General features: G+C 44.7%; 1 protein-coding gene across 1 annotated transcript in view; it reads left to right on the top strand.

Moving 5' to 3' along the window:
- The window catches only part of LOC134210551 (diacylglycerol kinase 1), a 104,216-nt gene that overhangs the window by 16,840 nt on the left and 75,351 nt on the right, over positions 1-12,025 (top strand). The window lies entirely within an intron of this gene.

Below are 12,025 nucleotides of genomic sequence, written 5' to 3' on the forward strand. Positions count from 1 at the left end.
CTCGAGGAATTCCTTTGATAGCTTTCCCAAGAATTCCTCCATAATTTCATCCAGCAATTCCTCCGGAAGTTTCTCCTGGAATTCCTCCGGAAGTTCCTCCAGGAATTCCTCCGGAAGATCCTCCAGGAATTCTTCCGGAAGTTCCTCCAGGAATTCGTCCGGAATTTCCTCCAGGAATTCTTCCAGAAGTTCCTCCAGGAATTCTTCCGGAAGTTCCTCCAGGAATTACTCCGGAAGTTCCTCCAGGAATTACTCCGGAAGTTCCTCCAGGAATTACTCCGGAAGTTCCTCCAGGAATTACTCCGGAAGTTCCTCCAGGAATTCCTCCGGAAGTTCCTCCAGGAATTCCTCCGGAAGTTCCTCCAGGAATTACTCCGGAAGTTCCTCCAGGAAATCCTCCGGAAGTTCCTCCAGGAATTACTCCGGAAGTTCCTCCAGGAATTACTCCGGAAGTTCCTCCAGGAAATCCTCCGGAAGTTCCTCCAGGAATTCCTCCGGAAGTTCCTCCAGGAATTCCTCCGGAAGTTCCTCCAGGAATTCCTCCGGAAGTTCCTCCAGGAATTCCTCCGGAAGTATCTCCAGGAATTCCTCCGGAAGTTCCTCCAGGAATTACTCCGGAAGTTCCTCCAGGAATTCCTCCGGAAGTTCCTACAGGAATTCCTCCGGAAGTTCCTCCAGGAATTCCTCCGGAAGTTCCTCCAGGAATTCCTCCGGAAGTTCCTCCAGGAATTCCTCTGGAAGTTCCTCCAGGAATTCCTCTAGAAGTTCCTCCGGAAGTTCCTCCAGGAATTCCTCCGGAAGTTCCTCCAGGAATTCCTCCGAAAGTTCCTCCAGGAATTCCTCCGAAAGTTCCTCCAGGAATTCCTCCGAAAGTTCCTCCAGGAATTCCTCCGAAAGTTCCTCCAGCAATTCCTCCGGAAGTTCCTCCAGGAATTCCTCCGGAAGTCCCTCCAGGAATTCCTCCGGAAGTTCCTCCAGGAATTCCTCCGGAAGTTCCTCCAGGAATTCCTCCAGAAGTTCCTCCAGGAATTCCTCCGGAAGTTTCTCCAGGAATTCCTCCGGAAGCTCCTCCAGGAATTCCTCCGGAAGTTCCTCCAGGAATTCCTCCGGAAGTTCCTCCAGGAATTAGTCCGGAAGTTCCTCCAGGAATTCCTCCGGAAGTTCCTCCAGGAATTCCTCCGGAAGTTCCTCCAGGAATTCCTCCGGAAGTTCCTCCAGGAATTCCTCCGGAAGTTCCTCCAGGAATTCCTCCGGAAGTTCCTCCAGGAATTCCTCCGGAAGTTCCTCCAGGAATTCTTCAAGAAGTTCCTCCAGGAATTCCTCTGAAAGTTCATCCAGGAATTCCACCGAACGTTCCTCCAGGAAACCCTCCGGAAGTTCCTCCAGGAATTCCTCCGGAAGTTCCTCCAGGAATTCCTCCGGAAGTTCCTCCAGGAATTCCTCCGGAAGTTCCTCCAGAAATTCCTCCGGAAGTTCCTCCAGGAATTCCTCCGGAAGTTCCTCCAGGAATTCCTCCGGAAGTTCCTCCAGGAATTAGTCCGGAAGTTCCTCCAGGAATTCCTCCGGAAGTTCCTCCAGGAATTCCTCCGGAAGTTCCTCCAGGAATTCCTCCGGAAGTTCCTCCAGGAATTCCTCCGGAAGTTCCTCCAGGAATTCCTCCGGAAGTTCCTGCAGGAATTCCTCCGGAAGTTCCTCCAGGAATCCCTCCGGAAGTTCCTCCAGGAATTCCTCCGGAAGTTCCTCCAGGAATCCCTCCGGAAGTTCCTCCAGGAATTCCTCCGGAAGTTCCTCCAGGAATTCCTCCGGAAGTTCCTCCAGGAATTCCTCCGGAAGTTCCTCCAGGAATTCCTCCGGAAGTTCCTCCAGGAATTCCTCCGGAAGTTCCTCCAGGAATTCCTCCGGAAGTTCCTCCAGGAATTCCTCCGGAAGTTCCTCCAGGAATTCCTCCGGAAGTTCCTCCAGGAATTCCTCCGGAAGTTCCTCCAGGAATTCCTCCGGAAGTTCCTCCAGGAATTCCTCCGGAAGTTCCTCCAGGAATTCCTCCGGAAGTTCCTCCAGGAATTCCTCCGGAAGTTCCTCCAGGAATTCCTCCGGAAGTTCCTCCAGGAATTCCTCCGGAAGTTCCTCCAGGAATTCCTCGGAAGTTCCTCCAGGAATTCCTCCGGAAGTTCCTCCAGGAATTCCTCGGAAGTTCCTCCAGGAATTCCTCCGAAGTTCCTCCAGGAATTCCTCCGGAAGTTCCTCCAGGAATTCCTCCGGAAGTTCCTCCAGGAATTCCTCCGGAAGTTCCTCCAGGAATTCCTCCGGAAGTTCCTCCAGGAATTCCTCCGGAAGTTCCTCCAGGAATTCCTCCGGAAGTTCCTCCAGGAATTCCTCCGGAAGTTCCTCCAGGAATTCTCCGGAAGTTCCTCCAGGAATTCCTCCGGAAGTTCCTCCAGGAATTCCTCCGGAAGTTCCTCCAGGAATTCCTCCGGAAGTTCCTCCAGGAATTCCTCCGGAAGTTCCTCCAGGAATTCCTCCGGAAGTTCCTCCAGGAATTCCTCCGGAAGTTCCTCCAGGAATTCCTCCGGAAGTTCCTCCAGGAATTCCTCCGGAAATTCCTCCAGGAATTCCTCCGGAAGTTCCTCCAGGAATTCCTCCGGAAGTTCCTCCAGGAATTCCTCCGGAAGTTCCTCCAGGAATTCCTCCGGAAGTTCCTCCAGGAATTACTCCGGAAGTTCCTCCAGGAATTACTCCGGAAGTTCCTCCAGGAATTACTCCGGAAGTTCCTCCAGGAAATCCTCCGGAAGTTCCTCCAGGAATTCCTCCGGAAGTTCCTCCAGGAATTCCTCCGGAAGTTCCTCCAGGAATTCCTCCGGAAGTTCCTCCAGGAATTACTCCGGAAGTTCCTCCAGGAATTCCTCCGGAAGTTCCTACAGGAATTCCTCCGGAAGTTCCTCCAGGAATTCCTTCGGAAGTTCCTCCAGGAATTCCTCCGGAAGTTCCTCCAGGAATTCCTCCGGAAGTTCCTCCGGAAGTTCCTCCAGGAATTCCTCCGGAAGTTCCTCCAGGAATTCCTCCGAAAGTTCCTCCAGGAATTCCTCCGAAAGTTCCTCCAGGAATTCCTCCGAAAGTTCCTCCAGGAATTCCTCCGAAAGTTCCTCCAGGAATTCCTCCGAAAGTTCCTCCAGGAATTTCTCCGAAAGTTCCTCCAGCAATTCCTCCGGAAGTTCCTCCAGGAATTCCTCCGGAAGTTCCTCCAGGAATTCCTCCGGAAGTTCCTCCAGGAATTCCTCCGGAAGTTTCTCCAGAAATTCGACCGGAAGCTCCTCCAGGAATTCCTCGGGAAGTTCCTCCAGGAATTACTCGGGAAGTTCCTCCAGGAATTCCTCGGGAAGTTCCTCCAGGAATTCCTTCGGGAGTTCCTCCAGGAATTCCTTCGGAAGTTCCTCCAGAAATTCCTCTGGAAGTTTCTCCAGAAATTCGACCGGAAGCTCCTCCAGGAATTCCTCGGGAAGTTCCTCCAGGAATTACTCGGGAAGTTCCTCCAGGAATTCCTCGGGAAGTTCCTTCAAGAACTCTTCCGTAAGATCCTCTGGCAGTTCTGCCAGGAAATTTCTCCGGTAGTTCCTCCAGGAATTCCTCCGGTAGTTCCTCCAGGAATTCCTCCGGAAGTTCCTCCAGGAATTCCTCCGGAAGTTCCTCCAGGAATTCCTCCCGAAGTTCCTCCAGGAATTCCTCCGGATGTTCCTCCAGGAATTCCTCCGGAAGTTCCTCCAGGAATTCCTCCGGAAGTTCCTCAGGAATTCCTCGGAAGTTCCTCCAGGAATTCCTCCGGAAGTTCCTCCAGGAATTCCTCGGAAGTTCCTCAGGAATTCCTCCGGAAGTTCCGGAGGAATTCCTCGGAAGTTCCTCCAGGAATTCCTCGGAAGTTCCTCCAGAAATTCCTCGGAAGTTCCACCAGCAATTCCTCGGAAGTTCCTCCAGGAATTCCTCCGGAAGTTCCTCAGGAATTCCTCCGGAAGTTCCTCAGGAATTCCTCCGGAAGTTCCTCAGGAATTCCTCCGGAAGTTCCTCGAGGAATTCCTCAGGAACTTCCGGAGGAATTCCTTCAGAAGATCCTCCAAGAATTCCTCCATAAGTTCCTCCAGGAATTCCTCCGCAAGTTCCTCCAGGAATTCCTCCTGAAGTTCCTCCAGTTATTTTTCCGGAATTCCAGGAGGAACTTAGGGAGGAATAACTGGAGGAACTTCCGGAGGAGTTCCTGGAGGAAACTTTCGGAAGAATTCCTGGAGGAACTCCCGTGGGGATTCCTGGAGTAACTTCCGGAGGAATTTCTGGAGGAACTTCCGAGGAATTCCTGGAGGAACTTCCGAGAGAATTCTGGAGAACTCGGAGGAACTTCTGGAGGAATTCCTGGAGGAACTTCCTGGAGGAATTCTGGAGGTCGGAGGAATTCCTGGGAGAAATTCCTGGAGGAATTCCTGGAGGGTTGGAGGAACTTCCGGAGAATTCCTGGAGGAACTTCGGAGGAATTCCTGGAGGAACTTCCGGAGGAATTCCTGGAGGAACTTCCGGAGGAATTCCTGGAGGAACTTCCGGAGGAATTCCTGGAGGAATTTCCGGAGGAATTCCTGGAGGAACTTCCGGAGGAACTTCCGGGAGAACTTCCGGGGGACTTGGAGGAACTTCCGGGGGACTTGGAGGAACTTCCGGGGGACTTGGAGGAACTTCCGGGGGACTTGAAGGAACTTCGGGAGGAATTCCTGGAGGAACTTCCGGAGGTATTCCTGGAGGAACTTCCGGAGGAATTCTCGGAGGAACTTCCGGAGGAATTCCCGGAGGAACTTCCGGAGGAATTCCTGGAGGAACTTCCGGAGGAACTCCTGGAGGAACTTCCGGAGGAATTCCTCCGGAAGTTTCTTCAGGAATTCCTCCGGAAGTTCCTCCAGAAATTCCTCCGGTATGCTGGGAGGCACTTCCACCCAATTTTAACGACTTTTTGGCGTGAAAAATGTGTTTTGACCATAACTTCTGACCTAAAATTCAATCCGGTAAATTTTTAAAAGAAAAACCCAGAATAATCCACCTAGCGGTAATGATGCCTCCCTCTTGTATTATAAAATGTAACAGAAAAGCACATAATAGAGATCAAAACTGCACTTTAGGGAGATAGATTCAGTTATTTCTATCAATTTTCAATTTTCTAACATTTATTTACGTTCACTTGAATGCATTGCAGCAGTTTTTGAAAACAATTTTTTTTAAGATTTTGATTTTTTTTCCAAGGGGTCCCCCTGGGAAAAATGGAGGAAAAACATTGTTTTTTAATAACTCCGAAACGCAATGACCGATTGACCCAATTTTCATTACGTATACTTAGTATACGCGAAAGGCAAAAAAGGGGCAGGAAATCCTTTCAACTTTTCTCGAGTGAATTGGATAAGAATAAGTACCAGAAAAATTGATTGTTTTTTTTTTCTTTGCGTAAAAATAAATTTTGGCCATAACTTTTCATCCCATAGTCCGCAATGGTCTTTTCGGGCGTCTGGTCTTTTCGGGCGAATGGAATTCGCGCATGTGTTACATTCGGATCTATGTCATTCGGGCGTTTGTGATAGAACCTCGTACTTAGTGTACGGGAAAGGCAAACGCAGATTAATCCACCCAGCGTTGGTGATGCATTTCTAGTTCATTACAGTCAAACCTCCAGGAGTCGATATTCTATCACTCGATATAAATTATGCCAGATTAAAATATATTTTCTGGGTTACAGTGAAGGTCCCTTCAAACAGCTTTCCAATGATTTTCTACTCTACATTTCGATATTTCCATGAGTCGATCGTCCCTTCAATATCGTTTATGGAGGTTCGACTGTACAAAAGTTTAGGTTGGAAATCAGTAAAATCGCTGCAAACGTATTTTTGTTATATTTTGTTTTTTTTTTCGATATTTTGTTGGTAAAAGTATAATAAAGAATAAATCATATCAATTGTATACATTTGCTGATGGATATTCTCAGCTACGTGAATGGCAGATTTCTTATCTCTTGTCATAAGACGAGTTTATACAATCCCATTGAATTCCACCACTTAATTGTATCTTGACAGATACGTATTTCGACCTCAACAGTAAGGCCGTCTTCAGTGCTTGTACTTGACTCGACTTGTCGACTTGAAGACGGCCTTACTGTTGAGGTCGAAATACGTATCTGTTAAGCTACAATTAAGTGGTGGAATTCAATGGGATTGTATAAACTCGTCTTATGACAAGTGAAGACATTCCACTAAAAAGCTCAAAATAATTTTCTTATCAAAGATTTCTTATACTATTTGTTATAAACCCCGACCATGTAATACTTTGTTCATTAAAAAGGAATTTTATTCATATCTATTTATGTTTCTTCTTCTTCTTCTTCTTAATGGCATTACATCCCCGCACTGGGACAGAGCCGCCTCACAGCTTAGTATTCATTAAGCACTTCCACAGTTATTAACTGCGAGGTTTCTAAGCCAAGTTACCATTTTTGCATTCGTATATCATGAGGCTAACACGATGATACTTCTATGCCCAGGGAAATCGAGACAATTTCCAATCCGAAAATTGTCTAGACCGGCACCGGGAATCGAACCCAGCCACCCTCAGCATGGTCTTGCTTTGTAGCCGCGCGTCTTACCGCTAGGCTAAGGAGGGCCCCATCTATTTATGCGAACTTTCCTTATAGGAAATCCCTATGGGTTGAAAAACATCCAATGTGATTTATGATCATGGAAATTTAAAAAAATCTTTGAATCCATAAGAATTTCGAGGAAGGATTCTAAAGAAACGCCAAGGGTATGTAAATTTTAAGAAATTCATCATTTATGTTGCTTCAGAAACACATACCTCATCATATATGCAAACCAGCATTTGATAAGCCGCCTAAAGATTTTCCAGAAATTTCCATTTGTTAGCTGAATATAGGTCAACAGGCATTTAAATTGGACTATTAGGGAGGTAAACCAATCCATAAAGCCTCATCTCGACCACCTCCAGGGAGTGTCTATTTCCAGCGCTCCTGATTGGCGGCAGTGCCTCCGACCGTTTAGAGATTGGGGTTGCGATTGGGATGAACTTGATCCTTGGTTTGCCCCAATCGAAAAAGCTAATATCGATTTGCGTATCCACCATTAGTTCATCGCAGTGGGGTTTCACCACAGACAAACAGTTGTGAAACTCAAAGAAATTTCATCATTTTATGGAACATATTTTGTCAAAGCGGAAATTGAAGCATCATTTTATATGGTGATATATTTCTGATAGATGTCGATTATCGGGATATAGGCACATGAACGCGTATTTTCACCTATGACTCTTGATTATCAACATCATCGATTTTCCTCGAGTTCGGCTAGGTACGTATACCGATATGCGAATATCTCGACAAAAATCTCTCGACGAAGGTCTGCGGTCGACCTCCCACAGTTAAACTTGCCGTCATCGTCGTTATCGTTTCGCTCCAGCTAGCTAGACCCCTTAATCGATAGACGAATGTTTGCTTTCAAAACAAGAAACTTTCATGAGAGTTTGCTATGCGATTGGCTTTGAGTACTACTGTCTACTGTAAGAATCTCATTGATTTCTGGCTAGAGCCACAGTTTCGGTGAGTCTCACGACTTTTTGTGCAGTAGGAGTCCGTGTTAAAGGATACCACGACCCAGACGGGCAGACTGCGTCTACTTGGTAACGTAGGGTTCACAGTGTCGTGATTGATCAAGTTGGGCTGCAATGTTTCGGGCTCGAAAATTCCTCACACCACAACCCTTTCACTAGCTTTTATTGCACGCTTTCAAACCAAGGGATTCAATCCGTCCGGTGAATGGCGTGCTGGAAACACAATTATGTTAAGTGCAGATTAGCAGTGCCTGCTCGTTTTTCGTTCCACCAGCACAGGATAGGAACATCCTTTCTTCTTCTCGTAGTTGGGTGAGCTGGGCGGTGAACGTATACGAAACGAATATATCGTGCGGTCTGATTGTAATAATTGATTGAATTAAACTTGTGCTCTTTATGCACGGGCACAAGCTGTATCTGATTGCAGGAAACCGAATTGGAAACGAAACGAGTTTGTTTTAATCGCTGGGATAGGTTGAAATCGTTTATGCTGTGCAAATTAAGTAATCTGATGGATTTGTAGTAATATTTTATGACTACAGATGTTTTAGTCAGCTATAGTTAGCTTTCAGAATAATAGTCTCAATATATTTGGGGAGGTAATCATTAACAAAAAATCATAAGGAAGAATTGCGGCATGTCACATTATATAAACATAATAAATGTTAAGTAAGTAACGACTAGGTTAATTAACCGCGTCTTGAGCGCTGTGCATCCAGTTTCCCCGAATATTGAGGGTCCCCAGCTCCGATTTCACCGAAGTCGCCAACTCCTATCCGTTACACTGTTGAATATTGTTTTCGCTATTCTTTTTTCCGACATTTGCACTAAATTATCTGCCCACTAAAGTCTGTGGTATTATATACAATTCACAATACAGGTAATCTTCGATATAACGTACACTCGATAAAACGTCACTCGATATATTCTTTAATTTCATTCAAGAAAATCCTAAGACCTCTAGGAATTCCTGCAAGAATTCCTTCGGAACCTCCTTGAGCAATACTTTTAGAAATTATCCCATGAATTCCTAAAAAATCTAGAATAAAAATTCTAAGAAACTCCTGATGAATTTTTAAACGAACTTGTTGGTTATGTCATGTAGCGAGTGTTGCCGAGAGCTTCATGAAAATGTAGTCTAATGCGTGAATTGTTTGTGAATTATGTCTAGGTTTTCCCAGTACTTTAGCAACTGCAGTAGAGCAGGGTATGATTAGCCTCCACCACCCTATAAGACCGCATCCAACAACTCATCATAGTCCTCCAACCCAACACCAGAGGACCTTCGTTAAGTAGTCATTAAGGGGTGGCGTAATGAATCGCCTGCTTTGAGCGTGCTTACAGCGGCACAGACTAGGAGTTAACTTTCGGAAATAAGTATGGCAACAGGAATCTAAGGTTTAATATCTCGAAAATAAGCAACTTAATCCAAAAAAAAATCGGTAGACGTAGTAGCGGACACCTTCCTGTTGGGAAAACCTGCGTTAAATGTCTTTCGCCATACAAACTTCAAGTGGTTAACTCATGCTGGCTATTTTTACATATACGTTAGCGCCTGGATACGGCAGCGGTAGGTAGGAAACCAACCACTGTATGTGATTCATTGGGTCGATACTATGAGACGAGGAGACTGACTTGGAAAAGGAGGTCATGACAAAAGATATTTTAGTTACTAGATAAAGATTGTCGCTACTGTTCCCTTTGTTCTGCTGTCCGAAACATGTGTGGTACATACCTGTCAAATCGTATGGATTTTCCTTCTTTGACATTTAGCTCCCCTATCCTCGCCAGCAAAAGATGTTCCGGACAGCGACGACAGCGACAATCTGTATCTAGTAACTAAAATATCTTTTGTCATGACCCTGGGATGCGGTCACTATTCCAAAATATTTCGAAGAAAACGGATGTTACAAAGTAACAAAGTTACCAAAGTTGGAAGTTGAAGAGTAGAGAAGAAAGTGCATGGAACTTAAGTAGATGTTGAGGATAAGCCCACTGTTTTTGGGTTGGAATAACCGCCGTTATTGGCTGGATCCGTACTCGGTCTAATCCGGCACTGTTTCCACCGATAGTCGGTCTTCTTATTGGTCGAGTTGCAACGAAGCAAGGAGCGAGGAAGATCCCTAAGCTACCCCAGCGATACCTCCAGTAAGCCCGCAGCGAACAGAATTGCTCGCTGTCGGGTCGTCAGCCACAGAAAAAAGGAAAAAAGAGAAGGAAGGAAAGAAATGGAGTGGTGCAGTGCTGCCAGGAAGAGGGGCACTAAAGACAGGTTAACTAGCTTCAAGAGAGAGTGAAGACAGAAGTGAATAAAGCTCTGTGGTTTTCCCTGCATTTTATTGCGAGAGTTTCTTGTCCGCGAGTTGCTTGAGGTGAGCGTGTCGAACCTGAGGCCATTAGTTCTGGGCGTCTCATCGTAGCGGTGGGCATATTTACCCGATAATTACAAATTCCTGAAGGATTGAACTCCTGAAGGAACTTCCGACATTCTTAGATTTCTCCAAGAATTCCTTTGGGCATTGCTTCAAGATAGCCTTCGGAAATTCCCCCAGGGATTTCTTTGAAAAATTCTCCGGAAACAACTTCGAAAATAAATCTAAAAATCATTTTTAAATTCCTCCTCAATGTTTCCTCGAAAATTGAAAGAATGAATCTACCTCAGGAGTTCCTTCGGAATTCAAAACTTCCTCTTGGAACTCTTTCGGAAACTCTACGATTAATTCATTTTGAAATATATTCACGAATTTCTTTTAAACTTTCTCCGGAAATACGTTCCGAAACTCCTTTAGAAATACCTACAGAAAATATTTTGGTAATTCTTTCGGATATTCCTTCGAAAATTCCTTTGGTAAATTATTAAGGTTTTGAAAATTCGCGTAGGAATTTCTCCTGAAGTTGCTTTAGAATTTATTTTTTATTTTTTTGGGAATTCATTTAAGAGTTCCTTCGAGAGTTTCACCGGAAATTCCTATGAAAATTCTTTCACAAATTCCTTAAGAAATTTCTCTATTTCTCTATAATTCAGCGATTGTTGGCGATTCATTGACGTTTGCTCACCATCGCCATCTGGTTGTCGTTTATCCACCTACAGTGCATTTAACATTGGGTGATTGATAATGTTTTCGTAACGAACATTTTGATTGCATTTTGTTCTAAGTGAGACGTCTCATCATTAGCTATTGTAATCAAAGGATGTAATGCTTCCCTCGTACAATAGTCAAACCTTGTACCACCTATGAGTTTGTTCGAATCTCTTAATGCCAATGTTAACTTAAAGAATGATATAAAAAAATACTATTTGCGCAAACGCTCAACATATTCCCAGAAAAAAAGAAAGAGGAAAGTTTTCTCTAGAACAGCAATACTCGAAGCTTAAAACTCAAATCATTTTATTCACTTTTTGTTTTCGCCTTGGCATCACTATAGGTTATTGTGCGCGGCAAACCTAACCTCATCATGTTGACAGGTACTGGTCCTGTTGTTTACGTTTCGGACTTAGAATTTTTTTGATCCAAATTAAATCTGCATATTCCACGATGTTGAAGACATTTCGTAAATTCCGCATTCAAATATTAGTAATTATCGATAAGTTTAGGTAATAATCGATCAGATAATCCAAAGAATGATAGAATTATATCAAAATTAAAATATAATCGTCTGTAAACAACAGGACCAGTACCCGTCAAAAGTCGTGCGTGACGTCATTGTGCAATAGAGTATAAGGCGTGCTATTTAACCAAAAATACGACCAAACGCGTATTGATTATTTATTTACCGGCTGCCCAAAACAGAACAAATTATCGAATGATCGCGTGATTGTTTTACGAACTTCTCAAAAACACAAACAAACACGAACTCTTTATTTATTCAACAACAGCACGAAACACAAACCCAAATTTCACGACTATTTTTCATCGTATTACGAACACGTCCAATCGCGACTTATTCAATAACTCACCTTTACTTTATTCACTCGCCGACCGCACTGTTATGCATTCTAATACTAACACGTCCAAACGCGCATTAATCAGTCTAGGGGCCGACCAGAAACCACGTGGTCATATATGGGGGGAAGGGGGGGGGGGTTTGGAAAATGACCACGATAAGCCACATGGGGAGAGGGGGGGTTTTGCTCTCGAACCACGTGGTTTTTTGACGTAGGACTTACGTCTCTCTTTACTATACCGGGTGTCATTCCAAAATATTCAAATCGACCGCGTTACGCTGTGTTGAAAGATTTTAAACGTTAATAGCGTTCGTCTCAATGGACGAATTTCTGCGGTAAGCCCCTCAATCGACAGATTTCAAGTATGCCTTTCATGTTAATGCTTGATAAGACCCGAAAAACTTGTTTCAACAGGCATGAAACTGTTTTCAACGAAAAACATTGAGA

This window comes from Armigeres subalbatus, chromosome 2, assembly GCF_024139115.2.
Source record: "Armigeres subalbatus isolate Guangzhou_Male chromosome 2, GZ_Asu_2, whole genome shotgun sequence".
NCBI lineage: Eukaryota > Metazoa > Arthropoda > Insecta > Diptera > Culicidae > Armigeres > Armigeres subalbatus.